Source organism: Phascolarctos cinereus, unplaced genomic scaffold, assembly GCF_003287225.1.
Source record: "Phascolarctos cinereus isolate Bilbo 61053 unplaced genomic scaffold, phaCin_HiC Scaffold_5;HRSCAF=322, whole genome shotgun sequence".
NCBI lineage: Eukaryota > Metazoa > Chordata > Mammalia > Diprotodontia > Phascolarctidae > Phascolarctos > Phascolarctos cinereus.
In genome coordinates, this window is record NW_027555958.1 from 271,590,290 (window position 1) to 271,603,332 (window position 13,043).

Below are 13,043 nucleotides of genomic sequence, written 5' to 3' on the forward strand. Positions count from 1 at the left end.
CTGGATGCAGATAGAGTCTTTCTTCATATGTCCTTTATTTTTAATTTGTGTATTTATAATATTCAAAATGACTTAGTTGTTCAAGTATTTCTTAAAACAATATTGCTAAATTTTCAAAAAAAGTTTAGTGAGAAAAGTGACATTGTTTTATGTATTTTTGCAAATCTCTTTAATATCTGGCTTAAAAAGGACACAGATTCTTATATCTGCCTCTTCATTTAGTCTGTTCAAATTAATTGTTTTAGTTGAGTATGCAAAGTATGTAATTGGAAAGGAGAAGGGTATTTTACCAGGTAAAAAGTGTCTTAGTATTTTTATCAAAATAGTTTTGACCTTTCAGTTCCCTGAAAGGATCTTAAGGACCCCCCAGGTCCCTTTAAGAACTGCTGATCTAGAGTACTGTATTCAGATCTGGCCATCACATGAGAAAGGATATTGACAAACTAGTGTATAAAAAGAAGTAGATAGCTAGGATGCTGAAGAAACTCACACAGCCATCACCCTAGATCAGACTCTTATCAGCTATTATAATAGTCCATTAATTGGTCTCCCTTCTTCTAAGCTTTCCTGTTTCCAAACCATCCTTCACACATCTGCCAAAATAAGCTTCCTGAGGTCCAATGCACCCAAAAACTTTCAGTGTCTCCCATTGTCTCTAGGATAAAATACGGACTCCTCATCTGGCAGTAGACTTTTTTATAATTTCATTTCACATCCTTCACAAACTCAATGGCTCAACTGGGCTGGGCTGCTAGCTGTTTCTGAAATGAAACATCCCACGTTGTACCATTGTACATTGTACAAAGTTTCCTTACTCATGACTTGAAATGTACTCTCTCTTCACTTTAATTCAAGGCTGAGCTCAAGGGCTACATTTTCTGTGAGGCCTCCCTTGATACTTATCAAATTACCTCATACTTATTTCTCTGTGACCATGTATCCCCAGCAGAACAGAGAAATTCCTTGAAATCAGAGGGGTTTTTTTCATTTTCATCACTGAATTCCCAATGGCTAGCATAGTTTCTTGCTCATAGTAGGTGTTTTAATAAATGCTAAACTAAACAATAACTATGTCCAAGTATCTGAAGGCTGTTATGTGGAAGAAGGAATCAGATTTATTATGGTTGGCCTTAGAAGAGAGGGGGGACAAGCATTTATTAAGCACCTACTATGTTTCAGGCACTGTGCTCAGCACTTTATAAATATTAACTTATTTAGAGGGAAGAATGAGTACCAAGGGGTGGAAATGGAAGAGAAGCAGCTTTCTCCTCAACGAAAAAGCTGCTCAAAAGCAGAATGGAATGCTTCATTAGGTAGTGGGTTCCCAGTCACTGGAGGTTTGGGGTTGTTTTTTAAAGAAACTGGATGGCCACCTGACAGGGTGTCAGAGAAGGGATTCCTATTTAGGTCTGGGATGGACTAGATGACTTTTAAAGTTTCTTCCAGTTCTGAGTTTCAGTGACTAGATGGTCTCCCATGTGCCTTCTGCTCTTACATTCTGAAACCCTTCCTCATTCCCAAACCCAAGGTATATCAAGCTACCTTAATCAGTCACCTAGGAATTCCACAGCTGCCCCTGAGCCGACACAGAAAGGGGATATTCTAGAGTATCTTCTAGAATTTGGGAAGGAATCTGAGAGGGAATAGTCCTGCAACCCATTATAAAGCATAGTCAAGATAACACTCTGAGGTTTCAGAGCCACAGAATCACAGAATCACAGAGAGTTGAAAGGACCTCTGAGTCCAACCAAGAGAATGCCCACTATAACATATTCAATTAGTGATCATCTAACCTCAGCTGGAAGAAGTAGAGGAACACTTCCCAACACAGAGGAACACACCCCCATCTAGAGGCAGCTCATGCCGCTTTTAGACAACTCCAATCCTCCCTTCCCTTTTTTTTTCAGGACAAATCTATATTTGCCTCTTGATAACTTCCACTCATTTCAACAGAACATATCTGATTCCTCTTCCACATGACTGACATTTTCCAAATAATCCCTCCCCCAACCTCTGAATCTTCTCTTCTCTAGCTAAACAACCCTAGATCCTGCAATTAATTCTCACATGTCATAGCCTTAAGGACATTCTTTATCCTGATTACCTTCCCCTAAATACTCTCTAGTTTATCCATGTCCTTCCTAAATTGTGGTGGCAATCAGTCAATAAGCATTTATTAAGCATTCACTATATGACAGGTATGGAGGAGGAAATGGCAAGCCACTCCAATATCTTTGCCAAGAAAACCTCAAATGGGGTCATGAAGAGTTGGACATGATTGAAAGGACTGAACAACAACATTCCAGGCACTGGGCTAAGCTCTAGAGATTCAAATAAAGGCAAAAGACAGTACCTGCTCTTAAGGAGCCTACAGTCTAATGGGGGAAGAGGGAGGAAACAATATGAAGGCAACTATTTGCAAACGAGATATATACAGGATAAACTGGAGATCAGCATACTTGGGGATTATGTTCAGTACAAAACATAATACTTCTTGTGATCTGACAGGGCAGAGTACAGAGGGACCATCTTTATCCTTCCTTATTCCTGCAATCTATGCCAAGATCACATTAGTTTTTTGGACTGCCATACAACACGGTTAATTCATTGAATCTGCAGCCCACTGAAACTCTGAGATCTTTTTCAAAGTGCTGCCAATCCATTCCTTCTCACATCATGTCCCTGTGAAGTTGATTTTTTGAGCCCAAGTATAAGACTTTACATTTATCTCTATTGAATTTCATCTTATAAGATTATACTCAAGGCTCTGGTCTGCCAAGGTATTTTAGACTTATCCGGTGTGTTAACTATGCCTACAAATTTTGTTACCTGCAAATTGGAGTTCATCTATGCCCTTATACAAATCACTGATTAAAAATATTGGAAAGCACAGGACTAAATGTAGCTCTCTTGGAGACTCTACTGGAGAACTCCTACCAAGTTGACAGTGAATTAATAAGGATTATTCTTTGAATGTGACCCTTTGACTAGTTCTACACCCATCTAATTGTATTATTGCCCAATCCACATCTCCCCATCTTATCCATGAGAACAGTATATTTACAACATTCCCTAATCTACACAGGCCTGGGCCTGTGATTTTATTGGTAGATGAAATTTCCAGCTGAGGAAATAGTCTTACAGAACTGCCCAGAGCACTGAGAGGTTACTTACCCAGGATCATACAGCCAATATGTGTCAGGGGTGGACTTTGAAATCAGGTCTTTAAAGTTTTGAGGCCAGCTGTCTATCCACTGCCCAACACTCCCTTTATATTAGATTAGTAAAGCTGTCAAAAAAGAAAATAAGATTTTGGCATGACCTGTTCTTGATGAAGTCATACTGGCTCTTTATCATCAGTGCTTTCCTCTCTAGATATTCACTGTCTCTTTAATGATCCCAGAATCATTTCTCATCCCAGACATCCTAGAATTTGCCAAGCAATAAAAGACAAGGTCACCTGTCTATACTTGCAAGACATTATTGTCTTCCCTTTTAAAAAAAAATTGGAACAACATTTGCTCTTCTCCAATCCTGTTCTGCCTCTCCCACTTACCACCATCTTTCAAATACCAATGGCTTGGCAATCACACACATCACTTCTTTCAGTATCCAAGGATGTCAGATTGTCTGGGCCAGGGGACTTGAATTTATCAAAGACAATGACATACTCTCTTATTACCTCCTTACTTATCCTGAACATCTACTCTCTGTTTGCCACTTTTGTTCTGTCATTTTCAAAGCAAAGGTCATTTTCCTTGGCAAAATAAGAGAAGAGCTCAGCTTTCTCTCTGTTGTCAGTTATCATTATCCCATCTACCCCAACCAGCAGTCCTATCCCTTTTGCAGTCCTTCTTTCCCACAATATTTGTTGTTGTTCAGTCATTTCAGTCATGTCCTCCTCTTTGTGACCCCATTTGGGGTTTTCTTGGCAAAGATACTGGAGTGGTTTGCTATTTCCTTCTCCAGTTCATTTTAAATTGAAGAAACTGAGCCAAAAATGGTTAAGTGACTTGCTCAGGGTCACACAATTAGTGTCTGAGACTGAATTTGAACTCCAGGCCCAACACTCTATTCACTGTACTACCTAGCTGCCCCTAGGAATAGTTAAAGAAAACCTTTTTTTGTTATCCTTAATTTTCCTTTCTAGCCCCAACTCATTCTAAGCTTTAGCACTCTTGACAATATTATACAGGATGGTTTCAGGCTCTGATGCTCATCTTCTGTTACCCGCCTTTGCTGACATCAGATAGATAGATAGACAGATAGATAGACAGACAGACAGACAGACAGACAGACAGACAGATAGATAGATAGATAGATAGATAGATAGATAGATAGATAGATTATAGTGGAAATCACTTGGGTAAAAATCAATAGAAGAAGAAAGAGAAGTAATTTTGTCATCAGAATATATTACAGACCACCTGGACAGAGAAAGAACAGAGATGAAGAGTTCACAGAAACATAAATAAATAGATAGAAAGATAGATAGATAGATAAATGTAGATTTGTATATATATTATATGAACTAAGTTCATATGGTGAATTCCATATCTCTTCAGACAACTCCTCATTAAAACTGTTTCCTTTGTTTCTTCAGAATTATATTCTGGGGAGTTATCCATCCCTCCTGGGCTGAATCCCCTGTAGGATTCTAATGCATGCAATCTCACCTACTCTACCTCTGAACACTTTGAAATCAGCTTGCCAGCAACTTCCCTCTTCAGGGAGAATCTGATCCAAAATAAGGTTTCCTCTTATTGATTTCTCCACCTTTTGAAGAATGGAATTATTAAGATAAGTGAAAAGTTATTAGCTATTCTGCTTTTGGCAGAGGAAGAATTCCAGCAAGGGTCTGGACAATTGAAATCTCCCAACATTATTACATAATGGTTCTGTGCCAGGTTTGCTTGTGATCTGTTTCTGGGAACTCCTCATCTATTTCCTCTTTCTGTCTAGGTAGTCTGTAATAAACTCTGATGACAAAATTACTTATGTTTCTCCTTTTACCAATCTTCATCACTGTTCTTCCCCCTAGATTTCCTCACATGAATATCACTTATTACATAATGCCGCCCTGCCTCTTTTACTTAACCTGTTTCTTTTGTATATGTCCATCTACCACCATATTTCAGTCATGGTTTCAAACCGTTAAGTCTTAGTAATAACTACACTACAAGGTCAAGTTTGCCTCAGGGTAGCTCTTCTAGATCTTCTTGCTGTTGGGTGTTTGTGTATAGACATTTGAGGCCATAGGTTTTACTAGTGTCCCCTCTCCTGGACTTCTTCCATAAACTTCTGAATATCTCAATGGCTACTACTTTCTCTTCATAGCTACTCTCTATGGTATCTAACTTGGTAGATATACTTCAGCAGTTTACTCCTTCCCCTATCCTTTTGATTTTAAAACCATTTTGATTTCCTGTAAAACACTAGGCCAATGAAATTCCTGCCAGCCTATGTTAAGTACACTCCATCCCTGAACAGGAGTCTGTCATTCCAGTACTTTAAGCTATGATCAAGAAATGTATATCTCATTCTCATATACCACCTTCTTATCCAAATGTTTACTTCCCAAGTAATTTTTTCTCTTTTATATCCTTTGCCTTTAATGGGCATTAGTAAAGAAAATACAACCTGTCCCTCCATCATCTTCATTTTCTTGCCTAAGACTTTGTAACCTTTGTCAATACTTTGATTCCTCTGATGGCATCACTTGTGCCCACCTAAACTACCACAAATGAGTAGTAATCTCCATTTTGACAAGGTTTGGAGAATTATACTTGGGCTGTGAAGAAAACAGACTTTCTTCTTGTCGTTATTAGTTCTAAAAGTTCCAAAATTATTAGTTCCAAAGAGTATGTGACAAGGAGTAAGACATAAAAAGACAGGAAAAGTAGGAAGGGGGTAGGTTATAAATGGCTTTGAAACACCAAATAATGGATTTTGTATTTGATCCTGGAGGTAACAAGGAGCTTCACAGTCCTGAAGGGGACTCATATCATCAGAGCTTTTAGACTTGAAATACCAAAACTAAGGAGCCTCTGTTTCTAGGGATTTGGAGGCTGGAAGCTTAGTACTTATTAACTGAGTATCTTATGGGTCTACTTTGTCCTCCTCCATCTTGGGAAGAAGTTACAAGTGGGTTTGGAGCATGAGTTCAGTGTAACCCCTAGGGACCCAATCTCCAAAGCCTCAGAACCAGAAGAAATCATGTGTCTCATGGAGTCAGAATCAGTGGAGTGCCTACTCAGAAGGGGGATCACATGCATCAAAGATTTTGAGATCCAGAATACCAAAAGTGGTAGTGGTAGCAGCAGCAGCAGCAGCAGTAGTGGCAGTAGTGGCAGTAGTAGTAGTAGTAGTAGTAGTAGTAGTAGTAGTAGTAGTAGTAGTAGCAGTAGTAGCAGTAGTAGTAGTAGTAGTAGTAGTAGTAGTAGTAGTAGTAGCAGCAGCAGCAGCAGTAGTAATAGTAATTCACATTTATGTGGTGTTTTAAAGTTTGCAAAGTATTTTTCATACATTATTGAGCCCTTCCTAACCCAGCCTCCTCTTACTTTTCCAGTCTTTTTATACCTTACTACCTGCCATGTACTCTTTAATCCAGTGACATAGGTCTCCTGGATCAAGACACCCCATCTCTCAGTTCTGGGCAATTTCTCTGGCCGTCTCTCATGCCTAGAATGTTCTCTCTCTTCATCTTTGCCTACTGGCTTCTCTCTCTTCCTTTAAGTTCCACATCAAATCCCATATTCTCCAGGAAGCCTTTCTCAACCCCTCTTAATTAATTAAATTAAAGCCTTCTCTCTCTTTTTTAAAACCTATTTATCCTGTATATAGCATTTTTATGTATTTGTTTGTTTTTCCTCCATTAGATTGTAAGTTCCTTGAGGGCAGGGACTACCTGTTGCCTCTTTTGTTTCCCCAGCTCTTAGCTCAGTTCCTCACTTGTGGTAGGTGCTTAATAAATGTTTAGATGGATCAGGAAGACCTGTGATTTCTGGAACTCAGAGATTGGGAGGTCAAGTGCTCCCTCTACATCCAGGGTAACTTCACCTCATCTCTCATCATTTTGATGTACTGTAGACATAAAGCTAGTTTTGGAACCAGAAAGACCTGATTTCTGGTCCTAGCTTTGAGAACTACTGATTATGTGAACCTGGGCACGTCACTTGATCTCCAGAACCCCAAGCAATTCTCTTACTCAAAGTTTCAGATTTGGTGCTGATTTTAATTAGTTGATACAACTACCTTTCAGCAAGCTCCCTACACTAAAGACTTGGTAAATATATACATACATACAAACACTCACACATGTGTATATCCTTTAGCATGATTTGACTATCCTCTTCTCATTATTCCATTATCAATGGGATTGCACAGGAGAAAAGAGAAACCTTAAATATGTTGGAAGAGACATGCATACATATATGTTACATGTATACACGTGTGTGTACATATATGTATGCGTCTATCTATGATGCAGGGTATGGAGGTATGCAGAGATGTCTGATATTAAGACTTGAAGCAATGCTAAAAGGTAAATTCAGAGACAACCTTGCCACTCCCAGCACTTAGCATAGTGCCTGACACATAGTAGATGCTTAATAAATGTTTATTGATGGACTGATTGACCCTTCATCATTTTGTTAACTTAACACCTGGATTCAAAGGTAATCTAGTAGGCAAATGCTGGAATATACTATACATTCTATATTCTGGGATAATGGTGCTGGCCACTGAGTCCAAGCTTCATGAACATTCAGAGTGCCACTGATATCCAGGACAGTTGTGATGATGTGGTAAAAGAAGCATCTTGTACTGGAGGGGATGTGGAAAAATAGCTACACTAACGCACTATCGGTAGAATTATGAACTAGGTCAACTATTCATGGCCTTTGTCTCAGCAATACCACTGCTAGGTCTGTACTCCAAGAGGTCAAATGAAAAGGAAAAAGACTTATATATACAAAAATATTTATAGCAGCTCTTTTTTATGGTGACAAAGAATTGGAAATTGAGGGGATGTCCATCAATTGGGGAATGGTAAAACAAGTTGTGGTATATGGTTATGATGGAATACTATTGCGCTATGAGAAATGATGAATGGGGGTGAGTTCAGAAAAACCTGGGAAGACTTATATGAACTGATTCAGAGTGAAGTGAGTAGAACCAGGATAACATTGTGCTAAGTAACAGCAATATATATTGTAATGATGATCAATTGTTAGAGACTTGGCTCCTCTGATAAATAAATGATCTTAGATGATTCCAAAAGACTCATGATGAAAAATGCTATCCATCTCCAGAGAGAGAACTGATGAACTCTGAGTGTAGATTAAATCATACTTTTAAAATTTCTTTGTTCTTCTTGCTTTTTTTGCAACATGGCTAATAGGGAAATACGTTTTGTGTGTTTTCAAATGGACCATGGATATCATATTGCTTTCCATATTGCTCAATGTGTGGGGGAAAAGCAGAGGGGAAGGAGACTTTGGAACTCAAAATTTTAAAATGAATGTTAAAAATAGGAAAATAAAATAACTTTTGAAAAGTATCTTGGCAAGACTCTGGAACATGTGTAGACATTCTGTAACTTTTTCCTGACTGCCAACCATATGTTGAGGGAGTTATGAGCTCAGGATGAATCATTCACAATGCACTACCTGAGCTTCTTCTCTTGATTGGATCCCAATTTGTATGCCTTCTTCCTTGCTGACAACGTCCAGTGAAAGACAATGCTGTAAGGGAAGGGCTCAGGCCCTCTCCTTCCCAGGCAGACATGTAGCTGGTAATGGACCCTGATTCTTTGTCTCAGTGTTTATTCTTTCATTTTAGGTGAAGGACATTAATTTGGAAGCTACAACCATTTTAAGTTTTGAGAGGTCAGAAAAATGAGCTACTCAAGGTCCCAGAGTTGAGGTTTTGCACCCAGTCCAACATCAATGTTAGAGTGAGAAGTGACTCACTGGCAGCATTTCCACATTTGGATGTTAACTTGGTGGGACCAACGCTATGCCAAAGCTTTTATTAAGTTAGCCCACTCTCCCCAGAGACCAAGGTGGTATAAGGGAGAATGTGGCCCTTAAGGTGTTGAGGGAAAATGAGTATACTTCTGTTCTTGTTTCCTCCAAGTAAATATACTTTTGTAAAAGTTAATTGATGTTAATTGGTTAAATGGAACTGAGGTACTAGTCACTGGTGACTAATTGTTAGATGCAAACACCCAGAATGGGAACTCAAGCTAATAACACTAGAAAAAGAAGATCCCAATCACTCAGGGGTACCCCAGGACCCTAAAGGAGGGCTATGTAGTCAGCCTCACTTAAAGTGAGGCCAAAGAGTATTCACTATACTGGAATATATTCAGAAATCATCAAAAATACAAAATGTTCTCTTTCTAATTAGCTTGAGCCACCACTTTTTCTCCATGGATTGACTTCCTCCCTCAATGTTGAACCCCTAAACTCTGAGGATTAGAGAAATCATTGTTTATGGCTTTGTAATTTATTAGCTGTATCAGACAACAAAGAAAGCACAAACCACACCTTAAAACAATGCCTAGAAGCTGTAATAATGTAGCTGCTTGAGATGATTTATTTCCCTTTCCTTCCCTCACCCTTCAGCCCCACTAGCTGGAGGGGGAATGGGAAGAAAAGTGGTTGGGTGGGTAAAAGAAATGGGAATTTCCCCATGACAACACTCTGGTGGAAGGGGGCTGGAGAGAGGCAGAGAAAAAACTATAGATGGGACTTCATTTTCCACCATCCACTCCTCTTCTACTTCAGCCTACTCTACTAGAAAGCCTCCTCGGATTAGGTCCGGTTTGCCCCAGTATTCATCTGCTCTAGCCCCCCATGCCTCCTATGCTCATATAGCAAAGAAGAGCTCACTATTGCTGGCTTTCCCCCTGCTTGCTCATATACAGTGCACATGTGTAGTACCATGATGTTCTCATGAGATATATCCAGCATGTGATTTAGATGTTTTGTCACTGAAGCAGCCCGTCAAGGAGTGCTTGATATTATGTGTCTTCATTATTACTTCATGGAATGGTAATGGCTCTCTGATGTAAATGGCACCCTGGGATGACTGCCGATAGTTCTAGAAAAATCATTCTTGTTATACTGAGCATTAATGCTCATCAGGGTGCTTGTGGTGCATAGGAGCAGATGTCAAATATACCTTCAATGAGGAAATTATGTCTAAGAAACGTTAAGTGATTAGCCCAGGGTCACATAGCTAGTAATTGTATGAGGCAGGATTTGAACTCGTTTTCATGATTGCAAATCCAGTGATCTATCCACTGACACCTTATTCCCTTTCCACCCTATCCTCACCAGATGTTGTCATAGAGACAGTCAAAGATAATAGGAGACAGAGACTTGCTGGGCTAGGATATGTGTGGGCATACAAGAAAGCCTGAATTTCTTGTTCCAATGGCCTTGACGGAGCTTCCTACCTGAGTTTTTAGGGGCCATGTGGCAGCAAAGAAAAGAAGGAGGAAGAAAAACTGTTCAGGGACCCTACACGCTTATTCCAATATGTGGCAAGGTAAGGAGAAGAGTATATATCCAAGGAACGAAATAATCATAAGTAGTCATAAAACTAATGCAAAATGAGTTGGGGGTTTTTGTCCTTCATTCTCAAAGAGGACCCAAATTACATCACTATGTTGGAGTCAAGGTACAGTGCGTCTGACTGGCTGATCAGACCAATGTGAGCTCAGAAGGTTCTATCACAAGTTGGGCACAAATAGTTCGTATGAACACTTGGAGTGGAGATGTCTCTAAATTTTTACATCTCACATTTCTTTTGAGCTACTGCTTCCCCTGTAGAGCACAGTACGTGCTCTTATAAGGACACACCATGCTGGGTAGTTCTATGCCAGTGCCTGCTATATCTCCCAATCAATTCCAAAGTTCTTCAGGGACACCTTGGGAGTGTCCTTGTATCACTTCTTCTGACCCCCATGTGAGCATTCACCTTATGTGAGTTCTCCATAAAATAGACTTTTAGGCAAACACATTTCTCATTCACACAATGTGGCCAGCCATTGGAGTTGCACTGTCTGAAGTAGAGTCTGAATGCTTGGCAGTTTAACTTGAGAAAGGATCTCAGTGTTGGGTACCTTATCTTGCCAGTTGATCTTCAGAATCTTTCTAAGACAATTAAAATGGAAGCGATTCAGTTTCCTAGCATGGTGCTGGTAGACTGTCCAGTTTTCACAGGCATACAACAATGAAGTCAGCACAACAGCAAAATGAGTAGGAGCAATATAAATGGGCCTATACAGCAATAACACATTCATAAGCAATGGAATATATGCAAATAAAGAAACTACAGAACAATGTATAGCAAATACATATAGTTACGGTATATAAATGATGCAAGTATACAAGTAAATATAAATAGCAAAATAATAAAACAGAAATATAACTCATAAACATGAGGTAATTAATACATGTATCAATGTAGACCAATATGCAAGAAACCTGTAAAAAGTGTTTTTGGGGGGCAGATTATGAAGAACTTTGAATGCCAGAGGGGGTCTATTTGATCCTGGAGGTGATAGGAAGCCACTGGAGTTTACTGAGGAGGGATGATGCTCAGACCTTCACTTTAGGTAGATCATTTTGACAGCTGAGTGGAGGATGAACTGGAACAGGTAGACAAACCAGCAGGCCATTACAATATTCCAGGAGTGAGGAGATGCTGGACTAGTGTCAGAGGAAAGAAGGGGGAGTGTGCAAGGTATGAAGGTAAAATCACCAGGCCTTGGCAAGAGATTTGATGATGAGGTTGGGAGGGGCAGAATGAGAGAGAGTGAGGAGTTGAGGGTAACACCTTGGCTGCAAGCCTAAGTGACTAGAAAGAGAATAGAACTCTGAGCATTAATGGGGAAGGTTTGGGGGAAAAATAATGAATTCAAATCGACAAATGGTCAAGGGATATGAACAGGCAGTTTTCAGAAATCAAAGCTATCTATAATCATATGAAAAAAATGCCTTAAATCACTATTGATTAGAGAAATGCAAATTAAAACAACTCTGAGGTACCACCTCCCACCTATCAGATTGGCTAAAATGACAAAAAAAAAAAAAAGGAAAATCATAAATGTTGGAGGGGATGTGGAGAAACTGGGACACTAATGCACTGCTGGTGGAACTGTGAACTGATCCAGCCATTTTGGAGAGCAATTTGGAACTATGCCCAAAGGGCAATCAAACTGTATACACCCTTTGATTCAGCAATACCACTGCTAGGTCTGTATCCCAAAGAGATCCAAAAAAAAGAAAGAAAGAAAGAAAGAAGGACCTATTTGTGCAAAAATATTTATAGCAGCTTTTTTGTGGTGGTAAAGAATTGGAAATTGAAGGGATGCCCATCAATTAGGGAATGGCTAAACAAGCTATGGTATATGATTGTGATGGAGTACTATTGTGCTATAAGAAATGATGAGCAGGTGGACTTCATGAAAACCTGGAAAGTCTTACATGAACTAATGCAAAGTGAAGTGAGTAGAACCAGGAGAACATTGTACACAGTAACACAATATTGCATGATGAACAGTGGATGACTTAACTATTCTCAGCAATACAATGATCCAAGACAATCCCAAAAGACTAATGATGAATCATATGATCTGTCAATATGTAGCAAGGTATGGAGAAGAATATATACCCACATTAAGAAAATAACCATAAATAGTCATGAAACTAATGCAAAATGAGTTGGGTGGTTGTTGTCCTGCTTTCTCAAAGAGGACCAAAATGACATCACTATGTTGAAAAGTCAAGGCACGGTGTGTCTGACTGTGGGTGATATCTGAATACAGACTGAAGCATGCTATTTTCACTTTTTTTCTTTCATTTTTTTATTCAGGTCTTCTTGTACAAAATGACTAATATGGAAACATTTTACATGATTGCACATGTATAACCTATATCTGATTACTTACTGTCTGGGGGTAGAGGGAAGGAGGGAAAGCTGTTCTTAAAAATGTTAAAAATTGTTTTAACATGTAATTGGGGGAAAAT

The 13,043-nt window shown here is 39.2% G+C and overlaps 1 long non-coding RNA gene across 1 annotated transcript in view; it reads right to left on the minus strand.

Annotated features, from left to right (window-relative positions):
• Nucleotides 1-218: 218 nt before the first annotated feature.
• The window catches only part of LOC110218209 (uncharacterized), a 56,394-nt gene continuing 43,569 nt past the window's right edge, over nucleotides 219-13,043 (minus strand). The window contains exon 3 of the long non-coding RNA XR_002327243.2: nucleotides 219-3,289. This is a non-coding gene — a long non-coding RNA (uncharacterized LOC110218209). The remainder of the gene's footprint in view (nucleotides 3,290-13,043) is intronic.